The following is a 16,260-nucleotide window of genomic DNA, read 5'->3' on the forward strand; positions in this document are numbered from 1 at the left end:
ATCGAAGGTATTTGTTAACCGTTATTTGCTCCTGAAACTGTAATGAGCATTTCATCAAATTGTACTTTTTAATTGAACATTAACATGTTTTTAATATCCTTATTTTTAATCAGCAGCTGCACAGGTACTGAATTTAATCAAACCATCACAACCTAACTAGGTCTTGATTGTCAAGGCTGTCTTAAACTGAGAAAAACGTCCATGCCGGGAGGTCTGCATCATTAAAATGAAGAACTCTGTCTCCTTTTGTGTGTTTTAGGGCTTACATCTAAATCCTAACTGAAGACAAACAAAACCAATAATATATAACTTTTTTTTCTCCGATTGTGGTACATGAACTTAAAAATAAAGTGAGCCGTAATCATCATTTTATACAAATAGCATATGGGGTGAACCCTAGAAACCACTGGAAGAGCTGTGGTGATGAAGTGGCTTTCAGCATGAGATATAAAGAAAATTGCAAAAAACTAGAATAATTTAAAGATAGAAGAGGCAAACAGAGAGTTGTAAAAGGCATTTGAGTGCTATGCGTAACATCTGGAGTGAAGTAAATACATTTCAAAAACATTGTTTAAGGGAAGAAATGTTTTCAACCATTTTTATGTAATGTTGCTAGCCCCTTCTCAGACAGATGCCAAACTCACAAACTTAACACCACTAGTCTGTGCAGAGGAAGTGCTAATGTCCCTGTGTGTGTCCACGCATCAAAGTACAACTATTCAGTCGCTCTGCTCTCAGCTCTGAGTTGATGCAGAGGGTCGGCAGAAGGAGTGGGTTCTAGCTTGCATGGAGAGAGAATCGTCCGTCAGATTTGTGAGACAAGGCTCTGGCAGCCCTCTGCCGTCACATGCCTGAAAAGGTCATATTGAATTCAACTCTTGCCCAAATAAGTTTAAGGAAATTGACAAGAAGGAAGGGTGTAACCGATCACGTCTACTTAGACCAAAGTTTGAGCAAAAGCATAATCTCGTCATTTTTTAATCTGATGGGACAGGGAGACATGGAAGGTTCATCTTGATGGAATTTGCAAAACTGAAAGACACAGTATAAGTATAATGTATAAAGCTATAATGACATGTGGGTATTCAAGTATGTGTGTATTAGCTATAGAGCTGTCAAAATATAAACAATATTGATTTATCCTCCGTTTTAGTTTTGATACCCTACACCTAATGTCAGTGTGTTCATCAATATTCTGCTGAAGTAGAGCGGACACTCTTGATCTCATTATGGCAAAGTGAGCAACAGAATACAAAGAAAAAGAGCAAAGCACAGGTCAGATGATGAGAGCAGAAACTCCTGATCTCCTGCGCTGTCAGTCTGGCCGTTCTCTGGTGAGGAAAACTGACACTTTTTATAAAGTGATGACTGTGAAATGCCCCAGAGGCCTTCAATCCGTTTGAGATAAAACACCAACTCCCAACTTTCTAAAGCCTTCTGTTCTCATTTATTTTCCAACAAGTCACAAGTAGAACGTGCCTCATCAGCCGTGCAAAAACGAAGGAGGTTACTAAAGTTTCTCTATGCATGAGGCTTGAGGGCAAATCACACCAAGCATTGCTGAAGTTACCAAATGTACACTTTTCTGCAGCGATGATGCATATTTTCAACATGGGTCAAGGTCACAGAAGTCAAAGCGATCTGTTTCTGATTGGTTGCTTATTCATTCTACTGGTAGGCTATCCATAACTTTAAGTCTGACCCAAGAGTGCAGAATTAAACCCCCCAAAGTTAATTGATCTTGAGGCGACCATCACCTATTTCCTTGGACATTGGCATTCTACCACACTTCGCCCCTCTTCTTGTGTAGTTAACATTACACATTCTGCAGTTGGTGGATCATGAAGTTGCTGGGATTAGGAACATGTTACTCAGTCCACACATACAGTCTTTAATTATATTCTAGGTGTATGGTGAATATGAATGATAAGTAGTTTAAAAACGTTTATCAGGGTGTTCCTTTACTTAGCAGCTCTTTATTTAACTGGTCTGTAATAAATCAACAATGATAAATTTAAAGACGTGTGTTTCCACTGAGAGTTAGAGCTGCTTGATGCTTTAGAAAATCTTTAAATCCAGTCTATGAATACCAAAGTCTCCCCTGAGTCCTTGGCGCCCTCAGTTGTAATAGAGTGTATTGAATTTCCCTCCCCGCTCCGTTTAATTATCTGGCTTGACCTATTGGTGAAGATCACACGCTGGAGTATAGCAATGCAGCATGCAGACAAAACAATTATGCTGATCAAGTCTTTAAAGTTCATAAAGATGGAAGTGCGGAGATGGGTTGGAAAAAGCAGTGACCTTCATGGCAAGATCTGTAGCTATCCATCTACATGAAACAATTGGCCACCATTGAGCTGTGCAACATTTTAACCAAGTGGGTAGTTGGTGTTAGGCTGAAAATATGAGCAGGGCACAGTGCCATAACACTCAATATTAGCTAAGTGAAAAGGAGTGTCCTTGAAGGAGGCAGCTGCCCATCTCCTAGCCTCGGTCAAGGAGATGAAGTTCCTCATAGGAACAAATATATAAAATGTGAAGAGAAACACAGAAAAGGGCTATACATATAGAATATGTATAGAAAAAGAGCTTATCAGATGTTGGTATTGATTTGCTCACAAAAGAAAAAGTGAACAGACGACAGAAGAAGTATTCTTTACAGAAGAAAACATCATTTTTCTCAACAGGTAGGAATTGTGTTGACTGTCAATCATACTGTAAGAGAATATTTTAATCTGATCTTGATTATAGAGTTTTTTACCTTTTCTTAGAATCTGTGATATTGCAAACATTCTTTGTATTAAAGTCAAAGCTCCTCTCTGTAAGTTGAGGTCACAGGTCAAAAGCTTCTCCCCCTATCCTGTGGGGGAAGGGTCCCGGCCTGCATTGCAGTTTGCGAGACAAACAGATTATTGTCTCACATCTGCTATTGATTAGGTAAAACGCGGGTTTCTGATGGCTCCGCCTCTTCTCATGTTGATGCGTGCTGTAGTTTCTTTGTGTCAGAGATGACTTGGTAGACCACAGGGATGTGTGAAACTAAGAAATCTCCCCGGCTGTATTAAATGTACTAGTAAATAAACTCTCAGTGCTTTGGCTAACAACGATCCAGTCTCCTTCATTCCACCTCAACATTGCAACACAGAAGTTTTCATCACAGATTGGCGTCACGAACAATTACCAAGAAATCGTCAGGGCTGGTAAGTGTGATTTCAAATCTATATTTGGATATTGCCTTACCAACTCTGTGATTGACGGTATCAAAATTACCTGTGAAACTGAGCGGATGCAATTTGTTTTTGGTCTCTCTACTCTGTACATTTGAAGGCATAATTATAACCTGGGAAATCGGTGTCAAATGGGGATTCTATCCTGGCCGATTTTTCCTGTGATTGCTGCTGGGGCAAGTGCCCACAGAAGCAAGCACAGCTCATGTATAAAACAATAAGAATATTTGGGGCTAATAAATAACCTCGGAATATCGACTTTTACCGATTTCCTCTGTGTGTGATTCCTGGAATTAAATTACTAGACAATTACACACGGCAAATATTCGGAGAGACCTTAAGGAGAGCATCAGTAAGGTGGAACTTCTGTTCAAAAGCAATGTGAGGATTTGTAATTGGAACGAATCGCCGAATTCTGGAGATTTCAACGGTTTAAAGTCAGATCAATCCGCCTCGGGTTTCTGCTCAGCCTGCACGAGGGAGGGCGTATTCCCCTCCCCCCTGTGGTGAACGGCACACGAGGGAAATAGAACACAGGGTGATATTTTGCTAATCACACCATGATAAGTTTTAGAACTAAATAAGACGATTATGAATGGGAAGGGTGATACCAGAATATTACATTACACTGTGTTTCATAAACCAATGGATTATTGAATTTGGCTGTTTGAAAAAAAAAAAGAGTACTGAATTAATTAAAAATCTCTGCTCTCGGTCGGTAGAACGGTTTACCACTAAATTTGCATAGTGGTTTTGATTGAGAATAAAGTAGTTTATTGCTCTTCAACAGATTACTAGTAAATATGGCTGAGAAGAGCCCATATTAAACAGATATTTCAGTGCTCCCGTTGAGGTTTCCGTAATTCGGATTAAATTAAACTGGATGACTTTTGGCCAGGGCGCTGATTTTGTTGCGAGTACATGTTTGTTTGTCTAATTGCAGTGTTTGTTTTATTGTACTAACCATTAAACATGGGTAATACTGCCTCCACAAACGATTCAGTTGGTAAGAGGAAAACGATTTCACGTACAAAGACACTTTCTAAAAATCCAATTGCAGAAAGCCATTACACGCACTTGTTTTCTCCAAATATGCCGTCTGGAATTGTCGGAAGAACCTTGGATTGGTCTAAAGTTATGCCGTTTACATCGTTACTTTGCGAACACTCACAACAGATTAATCAGAAAGGATTGATTCAATTTGACTGGCCTCTTACAGGTAGTTTTGACATGGCCGTGTTGTGGCAAGCATTTAAACTGGTGGAAAATAATTCAAATTGCTCATGGGATAGGAAATACATGACAGAATGTGTGAAGGCTTGGATGGCAATTGCAGAGAAAAGAGGTTATGATGAGCGGAAGAATGCAAAATCTGTTGGCAGCGAGCGAGGCTCCATTGAGCTCAAAGCGCTTATTGATAAGGTTTCTCAATGTGCGAAGAATTGTCATTTGCTTAGCCTAGAGCATGGGTCGGCAACAGGCGGCCCGCGGGCCATTGTTGGCCCGCCAGCAATAATATTTGGCTCGTAATTTTGAGAATCAAAAATAAAATATTATTTTGAGATTTTTTTTTTTTTTTTACAACATAGGACCGACAGTCGCACATCAGGGTTTCCGTTAGCGGCCGATCGATCGGCGGCCGGTCATTATCGGCCGATATTCACTCTTAATAGTTTGATCAGTGCTCTCTAAAAAGGCCGATCAGGAGAGCTGGATCTGATCGATATGGACATAAACGCGAGTGAAGTATAACCGGACGCGAGAGAGAGATCAGATCAGCTGCTGAGTCTGACGGAGACACGCAGCTCTGTATGATCACCTGAAGCCCCGCCCACTGTTTAGCGAGCTGCATGAGAAACTAACGTGCTGTCAGGAGAGAGAGGGAGGGAGAGAGGATCCGTTTCTCCCGTGTTATTATTCAAAGTTAATGTAAACTTTTGAATAATGTACTTCATCTACTACAAGTAGTTTGTTTGAATGTAATAATTATGTTGTTTGTTGTTTGTGGAATCATTTATTGAAAAATGAATCTGAATTTTTTGATCTGTAACGATTATAAACTGAAGCAATATAAAAATGACTCCCATTAACTGAGTTTTAAACATCAGCATATCCGGTCCTAGTCCGGTGATTACCTGCTAACGGAAACTCTGCTACACAACACAACTCTTATTATTATTATTATTATTGAAACATGACCGGTACATTTCAAATTTGTCCGGTAAAATAAATTATGTCCCGAAATATCAGCTTACATTCATAATGTCAGCGGAGGGAGGGGAAGCGGCGCTGTGGAAGAGCAGAGTGGCGAGGGAGAGCTGTCATCTTCCCTTTATAAGCTTCAAACATGTATTTATCTTGTGATTTTGGAAATAAAAGTTCCATATTCTGAAAGCCAAGACTTTGTTTATTTAAAATCAAACAAAACACCCGATCCCCGGAAAACTATTTTTTTACGCAAATCCACGTTTATTTTGAAATGAGCCGTTGCGACTTCCGACTGATTTCGATGGGTCACATATGGCAAATGTGTGGTTGGGGGGAACCAGGTCAATTAAAGTACTTATTTAACTATTAAATACATTGAGTTTGAGTAAAATACTTGGTTACTGATTAATTTAGGTTATAATATATTAAATTGCAAAGCAAAACTGCTGTAATTGATTTATTTTGTCCTTTGATATTTTTTAAAGGTTTTCAATCTGAAAGAATCCTAATGTGTCCTTGAAAAGTTGAAATAAAGAAAAGGAAAAAGGATTCCAGTTGTCCATGCGTCCCCTTTGCCCCTCAAGCCTCTCAAATGGGCAAACACTCAAATAAATGCCAAAAACCCAGATAACTTGACAATACTTATCAGAATAAAAGTATGTTAAATAACACTGCTACCTAGTTAATAACTCTACTCAGTGGAGGCTCATCCATTGAGGAAAGGGAGGACCATCCTCCCTACAATTTCAGAGAAAAATAAACTTTGAAGAGAACAATAAATACATCTCAATTTAAAAGACAAGTCTGTTAAAATACAGATAATAGCCCTGGCTTTGGGACTGAAATGGGGCTAGAGAGGACGAGCCTCCCTTTGGGCGGGTCTAGCCAAAGGCTCTGGATTGGGCGAACAGGGGCGCTGCGCCCTCTTACCAAAATCAATTTCTTGAATTAGGCTTTGATTATGTTCTGGCCCGCCATCTTGCGGCTCAGCAAAAAATTGGCCCACGGCCAAACTTACTTGCCTACCCCTGGCCTAGAGGCTGCTTTTGATGTTAGATCAGAAAACATGTCCAGAATCAGGGAAAGACACGGTGAAAATGCTCCAGATATTGCAACGTCAGTTATGTTTGATTGGATTAAACGACAGGGGAAAGCTCCAAGCCCGTCTCAGCTAATTTGCATTTTGACAGACGCGGGGCTGCTGGAAGGAAAGCAGGCTGTATCTCTCTGTACAAAAATAATTCCCGCGACAGAACTCTCAAATCCCGTTGCGAGAAACTCCGATGATGATCTGTTAATGACAGCTGCAGCTATCATGAATCAAAATGGGCTGAGATATCAGACAGGACAATATAGAGAATTAGATTCGGGACGAGAGGAGCAGAGTGCAGCAGCGGGGGAAGGGAATTCTTCAGACGGCAGTCCGTTATACAGACCCCCACTCCTCGCACTCCGCCACTCCGTTTACGCGATTACCCAGATACGCCATATGGCGGAAGTTTTCCAAAGCATAACCCGCGTAATTTTATCACGAGACTGCAAACATCTCAGGATATTAATCCTGCTAAAACTGTAACCGCGCCGAAAATTCTGATAGGAGAGGTTCCAGTTTTTAAGCCCTGGACACCCGCTGAGGTCATTGATGTCACTAACCACGCTCCCAGTCCCACTAAAAGTCCAGATGAGTATCTGTCATGGTTGACTAATGTCTGCTCAGTTTATAACTGTTTGGTTCATGATGTTAAACAGCTGATAATCTTAACATACAAAGCAGATTGGCCCACGTGCAGAGACGAGTTTAAATTTCCTGAGTGTACGGCCGCAGGAGACTGGCCCCCGACACAGACGCGAGACATGTGGATACAAAACGTCGCTGCATTGGCTATCAGAGCATGCGCTAAGACTCACACAGATTTTTTCCCAAGTGACGGCTTGTGTACAAAACCCAACAGAAAATGTCCCAGAATTTATCCAGCGTTTCATGACAGTGTGGGATAATAATGCGGGCATTAAAAGAGAGGGTAATGATTTGTTTGCCATACAGACCTTGTTACATAATTTAATCCCAGAGACAGCTCAGGCCTACATGATGGCGACTCCTGAATGGCAAGTTAAAACCTGGAAACTAACGATCGCCACAATGCGGGCTCTGCATAGGAGCCAAATATTTCTTACCCCCAGAATTGCACAACTGCTTCAACAAGTTCCTCAAAATACCCAGGTTTATCAAACTGCAGAAAACACACAACAGTTTCAGGGACAAAACCACACACAGCAGTATCAAAATCAGGGAAGATCACAGGATTATGAAAATAAGAGCAGACAGCAGCAGAACAAAAATTCAAAAAAACTGACACCATGTCATGTTTGCGGAGCAACGGATCACTGGGCAGGACAGTGTGATAAGCGGTGGGGGGTCCAGCAGCACACACAGTGGTAGCGGGGGGGGGGGGGGGGGGGGTTGAGGTGAGGTGACATTAACCTTTCTGTTGGTCGCTTGTTAGCAGACCCTTCACGCGATGGTAGAGCGAACAGGTACAGGTACAGGCAGGGTCCATAATGATAGCCCTATAGTTTAAATCTACTACCCACACATGAACATATGGAAATGGGTTACTATTTAAAAAAATAAATGTATTTATTAATGTATTTAGGAACCTATCCATGTGATTTTTAGTGGGGGTCGACCTCAAATCCTCTAGGGGGGTCCAGGGGCATGCCCCCCCGGTAAGATTTTTTTTTTTTTTTTGTAGTTAAATGCATCAATCTGGTGCATTTTGAGGGGAAAATAAAGAGACTAGATCTATGGAAACACCTATATTTAACAGAACTGTATACATTTCAATAATCATAAAATCAAGGCCATAACCAATAACATACCATTTCCAATATGAAAAAAACACTGAAACTTGTTTATTAATTTAGTTTTGGTTCATTTAGTTGTGAGTGTGTCTGTGCTCCTGAATCAGCCTCTCCTGTCTCCCTCCTCTCCCCCCTCTCCATCCTCTCCCCCTGCTCCTCTTTGAGGCAGCAGCAAAGACTAGTTTTCTCTCAACAAGTTTTAAAAGTGTATCTTACCTTTTTTCACCTAGTTAACTTTTTATTTATTTATTCATGCATATTTTACTAATCACATTACATTTCATTTAGCTGACGCTTTTATCCAAAGCGACTTATAATGACCGATTACAGGGACATTCTCCCTGGAGTAACTAAGGGCTAAGTGCCTTACTCAAGGGCACACTAGTGGTGGTGTTCCTGGCGGGATTTGAACTCACAGCCTTCCGATCTTCAGCCCACCTCACTATCCATTAGACCAATCACTATCCTCTCAAATGGAAATATGTGTTTACATAAATGGTGACCACACCGTTTGAGACCCACTGAGAACTTAGACTAAGTTAACTATCTAAACCCTCAGAAAGTCCTTTACCTCACCTGAGCTGAGGTTATCCCGAGCTTGAATGACACACAGAGACCAATCAAGGGCTTTGATTTATGATCTGTATGACAGTGGCCATGTCGGCAGGCCACATCATGTGGACAGCCAGTCACCCTGTGTGAGGCAGGCCACTTAACAGGCCAGAAGGAGGCGAGATCAGAGCAAGGGAGCGAGGGATCATTGTCTACAAGTTAATCGATCGCAGATGGCGTCGTGGTCACGGACGAATAAAAAAAATATATATAAAAAAAAAAATTTATAAAAAAAATAAATGGGTCGCGAAATATACTTGGGCGGCCGTTAATATACCTGGGCGGCCCGCCCAAGTATAGTCTATGTGTGGGAAACCCTGCGGCTGTAGATATTTTGATTGACAGCGGTGCCACATTGTCTGCCGTGCGTACTAAGGAGAAAGTGTGTGAAGCAACCAATAAGTTTGTTACAACAATGGGTGTTGCTGGAATTTCTATGTCCGAACCCATTTCAGAGAGCACTAATGTTTCAATTAATGGATCAAACGTGCAACACTCTTTCATTATTTCAGATGTAAGCCCGATCAATCTAATGGGCAGGGACTTACTATGTAAGTTACAGGCAACAATACATTGCACTTCAGACGGATTGTTTTTGACAATTCCTGACAGTAAAGTCTATCAGGCAGTCCAATTCATTCAATCATCGCGAGACAACCTTTATTGTTGGTCATTTCCAGATTTCAACATGACTTCTGTTTTCTATACAACAGGGATTCAGAAAATTGCTAGCATTTCTCCGGTGTGTGCGTCTTTAATGTCTCTTATGCGACCTGTGTTGAATTGTCACTGCACAGCTGCTTTTAACGCGCGATCAGTAAGAGGTTTTTGCAACAGCTCAGATCGGTTGACATGTGAGCAATTTTTGTTCATTGGCCAACAGGGGTGTGCATTACCCCTCAGGCTAACACCCTCACAGCAGGGCTTTCATGTTTAAGAAACCCTCCCCTACGTCACAGTGGCTGTTACACCAGGCAGTAACCCAAAGGAGGTGGGAGCCACACTTTCCCCTCTCTCTCACACACACACACACACACACACACACACACACACACACACACACACACACACACACACACACACACACACACACACACACACACACACACACACACACACACACCACACACACACACACACACACACACACACACACACACACACACACACACACACACACACACACACACACACCTAACGTAATTAACTTTGGAGGGGAGCATTTCCTGCTGCGTCTCGCGGAGCCAATTGCTCTTCCCCAAAGCACCTTCCTTCATTTACAACCAAACCCCCCCACAGAGTATGGCACCCCCTCAGATTTTTCAGAAGTCCCGGCTACATTATGGGCCAAACACAAGAACCATGTTGGCTTTGTCAGCTCAGCTCCTCCACATCGAGTAACACTTAAAGCCAACGCCAGATTGCCTGCCATCAGACAGTACAATTTACCCCATAGAGCCATTTTGGGGATTGAAGGAGTCATCCAATCTTTGCTCGATCAGGGCGTGTTAATTTACACAACTAGTCCCTGTAATACTCCAATTCTACCCATACCTAAACACAATCGCCCTGATGAGTGGCGCTTTGTCCAAGATTTGCAAGCTATTAACGCTATTGTCATTCCGACAGCTCCAATAGTGCCTGACACTAATTCGATCTTAGCTTCTCTGCCCCCGGACTCTAAGTACTACACAGTGATTGATTTATGTTCAGCGTTTTTCTCTGTTCCTCTGCATCCAGACAGCCAGTATCTGTTTGCATTTACTTTTAAAGGTAAACAAATCACCTGCCACAGGGGTTTGTTGAATCTCCTACGGTGTATGCAGCAGCTGTTAAGAGAGATCTGGACATTTTGGTCCTGACAGGAGGTAGTACCTTGCTTCAGTACGCAGATAACCTGTTGTTAGCTTCTCCCAATAAAGACGCCTGTCGCATCGACTCCATTCTGCTCATGAAAAGACTTTCTGAATGCGGACACAGAGCATCCCTGGCCAAGTTGCAATACTGCCAGACTGAGGTCACGTATCTGGGTCACATTCTGAGGGATGGACACCGTCTCCTCTCGCCAGCAAGGATTTGCCTGTTGAACAAAGTACCACCACCTCGCACAAAGAAGGACATGCTTTCCTTGTTGGGCATGGCAAATTATTGCAGACACTGGATTTTTGAGTATGCTGCGATGGATTCTGTCCTGCGTGCTGCCACTCTGCAGGCTGCCCCTAACATTGTTCAATGGTCTGAGGACATGCACACTGCCTTTCAGGACTTAAAGCGAGCCCTCACATCGGCTCCTGCCCTAGGTCTACCTGACTACCATCAGCCGTTTCACCTGCACGTCCATGAAAAAGGGGGCTTTGCAACAGGCATCTTGGTGCAGAAGCATGGCTCTAATTTCCGGCCTGTTGCGTACTACTCATCTCGACTCTCCCCTGTGGTACTTGGTATGCTTTCATGCCTGCGTGCAGTAGCCGCAGTTGCGATAGTTGTAAAACAATCCTCTCCCATTGTGGCCAGTGACTGTGTAGTACATGTCCCACATGCAGTTTTGCATATTCTGAACACCTCTGCTACTCAGCATATGACGGCAGCAAGGCGATCTGGTTATGAAGCGGTAATTCTTTCAAGTCCACACATCACTCTTAAACGTCCCCCCCCCCCTAAACCCAGCTACGCTGGTGCCAATTCCAGATTTTGAAATAACACATGACTGCGTCACAACGATTGACATGTCTTCCTCCCCCAGAGCTGATATGTTGCAAACTCCTATCCCTAATTCAGATATGATTCTGTACACAGACGGGTCTGCGAGCAGGCCGTCTGACACAGTACACTTGGCAGGCTATGCTGTTGTGAATGACTGGGAAGTTTTAGAAAGCCGGGCCTTGCCAAATGGCACGTCAGCTCAGGCTGCAGAGTTGTATGCTTTGCTTAGGGCATGTATTTTGGCTGAAGGTAGAGTTGCAACCATTTTCACAGACTCCAGGTATGCATTTGGTGTGTGCCATGATTTTGGTGTCTTGTGGAAAATGCGCGGTTTCTTAACATCGGCTGGTAAGCCTATTCAACATCATGCGTTAGTCGCTGAGCTATTAGACGCTATCCTGCTCCCTGCACAGCTAGCAGTAGTTAAATGTGCTGCTCACACAAATTCTGATGATCCTATTTCGCGTGGAAATGCGTTAGCCGACACCGCAGCTAAACAAGCAGCAGTTTCCTGCTCTTCTATGGTGCTACAATGCCCCTCGACACAACCCGCAGAACCCATTTGTTTGCCTTCCTTTAATGATGTCGCGGACATGCAAACCCGCGCTGATGTTAGGGAGAAAGATTTATGGCTAAGACGAGGTTGTACACTTGACGCTGAGTCCAGCTTGTGGCTCCACCCAGACGGCCGGATGGTTTGTCCCCGTTCGTTCCTCCATGTTTTGGCACATGTTGCACATGGCAAATCACATGTAGGAAAAGGAGGGATGAATGGGATTATAAAGTCACAATGGTTTGCTCCAGGCATCACACTAGCTACACAGACCCTTGTAGATAGATGCATGATATGCCAGCAGACAAGAAGAAGAAATGGCCCAGTTCAGCATGAACACTTACCGCCCCCCTCGGGGCCCTTTGTAAATATGCAAATTGACTTTTCGCACATGCCACCATGCCAAGGATTCAAATATCTTTTGGTAATAGTGTGCCAGTTCTCTAAATGGGTAGAGGCCTACCCTACCAGAAAAGAAGACGACAGAACAGTTGTAAAGTGTCTTCTCAAAGATGTTATCCCTAGATTTGGTGTTCCAGCAGGGATTAACAGTGACAGAGGTCCAGCATTCATTTCTAAGATAACCCAGAGTCTAGCTACAGTGTTAGGGTTCAAATGGCAATTGCACGTTCCCTATCATCCACAGAGCTCAGGTCAGGTTGAGAGAATGAACTTGACTATAAAGGAGAAACTCACTAAAACAATGTTGACCACAGGACTAAAATGGGTAGACGCGCTGCCGCTAGTTCTGTGCTCCATCAGAAGTGCACCAAATGCAACGACAGGGCTTAGCCCACACAAAATATTGATGGGAAGGGCAATGTTCACAGGGTCTAGCCCCCCAGTAATACCCCACAGACTCACTCTTTTGTGGACAGATGATTACATGACTAACTATGTCAAATATCTAACTGACATGTTGAGAAAGTTTCACAGGCAGGTGGCTGACAGGCTCCCTCAGCCTGGAGAGGGGCCCACCCACCCTTTTCAGATTGGTGATAATGTACTAATCAAATCGCTTGAAAAAGATTATTTGTCTCCCAGGTGGAAAGGTCCTTTCCAGGTATTAATAGTGACCAGAACAGCCCTGAGAGTACAAGGTAGAGCGGAGTGGATTCACGCTTCCAGATGTCGTCTCTCTCCTCTACCGGATGCTGGCGTGTGAAGGCAGTCATCATCATCGTCGTTCTGGGTTTACTATACCTGGCCAAGGACGCCCTGCTAGATGAAGCTGTGAAAATCCCAACGACAGGTGGCGGGGGACCTCGCCCCTCTGAGGGAGAAAATAAGGTGCCCTTATCTAAGAGCGCAGACGACTTGACCACTCAGGGCCCAGACCCTGAGGGCAAAACAACACCAACGGGCAAATCAGTGCCTAGCGACAAGGACAGGTTGTATCCAATCACCACACAGACATTCAGTATGGTGCAAGAGACACAAAGAGAGAGAAAAGGAGGGAGAATAAGGAGGATTGTCTCCCTCCCTGATCATAAGTCAGAGACTATTTCTTTTAACTGCCCAATTTCAATATGTGACTCATCTAACTGTATTATTGTGTTTCCTGTGTCCTTAGTTTACCCAACGTGGGAGATGTATCCAAAGAACCAGTACCATTGGTTCGGGGTCTCATCAGAGGTGGTAAGAATGGCTCTCAACACCATTGAAGAAATGCCCCCAGAACTGTGGTGTAGCACTGTAGAACAGTTCAAGACACTGATAAGGGATAAGGTAAAATGTACAATGAGGAAACCAGATTACCAGGTTCCCAATCCAGGTGCTACTGCATGCACATTTACTGGACCAGATAGCAAAACAAATGTTCCATCTACTCCACTTAAACAATCAGAAGGTGAGGTAGATTCTTCAAAAAAGGCCTTAATTACTCCTTTTAAACGAACTAAAACTAATTCTGCAGCAAGTTTAATGTTAGACTACGCGCATGAACGTAATGTTAGCAACTGTTGGTTGTGCCAAAATATGCCAGAATCCATGCATTCTCCTATGTTTAGCCCAATTCCTTTCACAAAAGCTGATTACGGTTTAGTAAGCTGGAATGACATAGCATCCAGAATTAGCGACGAGGTGGAGGATTGTTATACTCCTTCCTACCCCATAGACTCTGAGCAACCTTTACAGTACAAGGGCTTAGTCTCTCTCATTGTTGATACAGTAAATAAAAATTACCTGCCTGACGGTTTCAAACGGTTGATGTTTTTAAAACTAATATATATAAAGAAATACGTTAACCTAGCTTTTGAATATAGATTCCAGTTAGCTCTAGCTCAGACTAATTGTTCGGCTAACGTCACAAGTCCATGCATAATGCAACCACACACACCCGCTTTGTTAGTTGAAGCTTTGGTAACAGTTGTGCCCTGGTTTGGCTCTAGAACAGTGGACTCCGTTGAGGTTAAAATACATGACTGTACGCAGCCAATACCCTTGGCAAGCCCCCTACACGTGACTGCTCAGTATATGTTCCCCCAATTGTGGTACATGAATGGAAGAATGTGTCCATCTGCTTCCAGAATGAAGTAGGATCACACACCTCTCCTGATGTGGGACACAGCGACTGTAATACCATAGTGAGAGTAAATTTAGCCAGAATTCCCCTCCCACAGAGAGTTTACTTAGTTTGTGGGGATCGCGCGTACGGCTGTGTGCCATATGACGTTTTTTATGGCACCTGTTATCTAGCCTACCTAATCCCTTTAATCCGTAAAGTAGAGGCTAAGGAGATCGCAGCGATTCTTCCCTCTCTACACAGGAACAGCAGGTCAATTACACAAGGACAACAGATAGCTAGCCTATTTTTGCCTTGGTACGGTATTTATGTTACTCAGCAGGAAATTGTGGCACTGTCCAAAGTTGTAGAACACCATCTAAATGTATCCAACACAGCGATGTTAGCTGAACACAAAGAATTGCAGGAAGTTAGGACAGTAGCACTACAGAATCGCATGGCGCTTGATCTCCTCTTAGCTGCCCAGGGGGGCACATGCAAGGTGATAGGATCAGAGTGCTGTTCTTTCATCTCTGATGCCACACCTGAAGTTATGGATATGGCTCATGATACTGCCAGGGGGATAAAATAATTGCGTGAAACTCATGGGTTTACATTTGGGGAGTTAAGTGGAACCTTTGGATCCTGGGGTGCGGGGTTGGTTACATTTGTTGTTACTGTTTCAGTGTTTATCTTGGTTGTGCTAATCCTAGTGATCTGTTTGATCACTGTAGTTAAATTAGCCATACGAAGGGTTGCCAAGACTGCCCTCCAGGCCCCACAAAGGCTAGTGGGTCATTCGACTGTAAATGACACAATATTAATGTACAACGCTGAGCTTCCAGATCCCTGGGTCTCCATCGCGGTTTCTGACCCATGGGTACCCCCGTTCAGCGATTGATAAGTTGAATACAGTTGATATTCTGAATAAAGAACAGATGTTTTGATAATTGATTACAGTTGATACTCTGGATTAAAGAACAAATGTCTGATTTTTCCTTTTCAGGTTGTTATAACAAATAAAATGTCTGATTCTTCCTTTTCAGATTTTGAACAAATGTATTTGAATGAAATATATGTATCACTAAGTGCCTTACTCTTGAATAAAGCGTAATGAAGTAAACGTAAAGTAATGTTAAAGATTGAGGACACTGTAACTTTACAGATTACAGATTGATCGATTCATCACTGTGAATTTATACCTTAACTAGGAACCTTAGCTGGATCTCTCATGATTCTGATTTAATACCTCAATTGGATTTCTTATAATCCTAAATTCTAATTGTGTTTTAATAAGTAATTGCCTTGAAGTAAATCTTTGAGATGTAAGCTGATTTAGAATTTGTGTTTGATGAATGAGATTAACTGAGTGATAAATGATAAAAGATCTTATTTTTGAAACATATATTTTGCTATTATATTTTTGTATTTCACGTGTGTTTATTATTGTGCTTTTTGACAAAAGATGCCAAGCACTGAAGAGAGATTACATTACATTGCATTAGCTGACGCTTTTATCCAAAGCGACTTACAATAAGTACATTCGACCAGGAAGACACAACCTTGAAGAAAACAGAATCATATAAGTACAT

This window comes from Gymnodraco acuticeps, unplaced genomic scaffold (assembly GCF_902827175.1).
Source record: "Gymnodraco acuticeps unplaced genomic scaffold, fGymAcu1.1, whole genome shotgun sequence".
Classification (NCBI taxonomy): Eukaryota; Metazoa; Chordata; class Actinopteri; order Perciformes; family Bathydraconidae; genus Gymnodraco; species Gymnodraco acuticeps.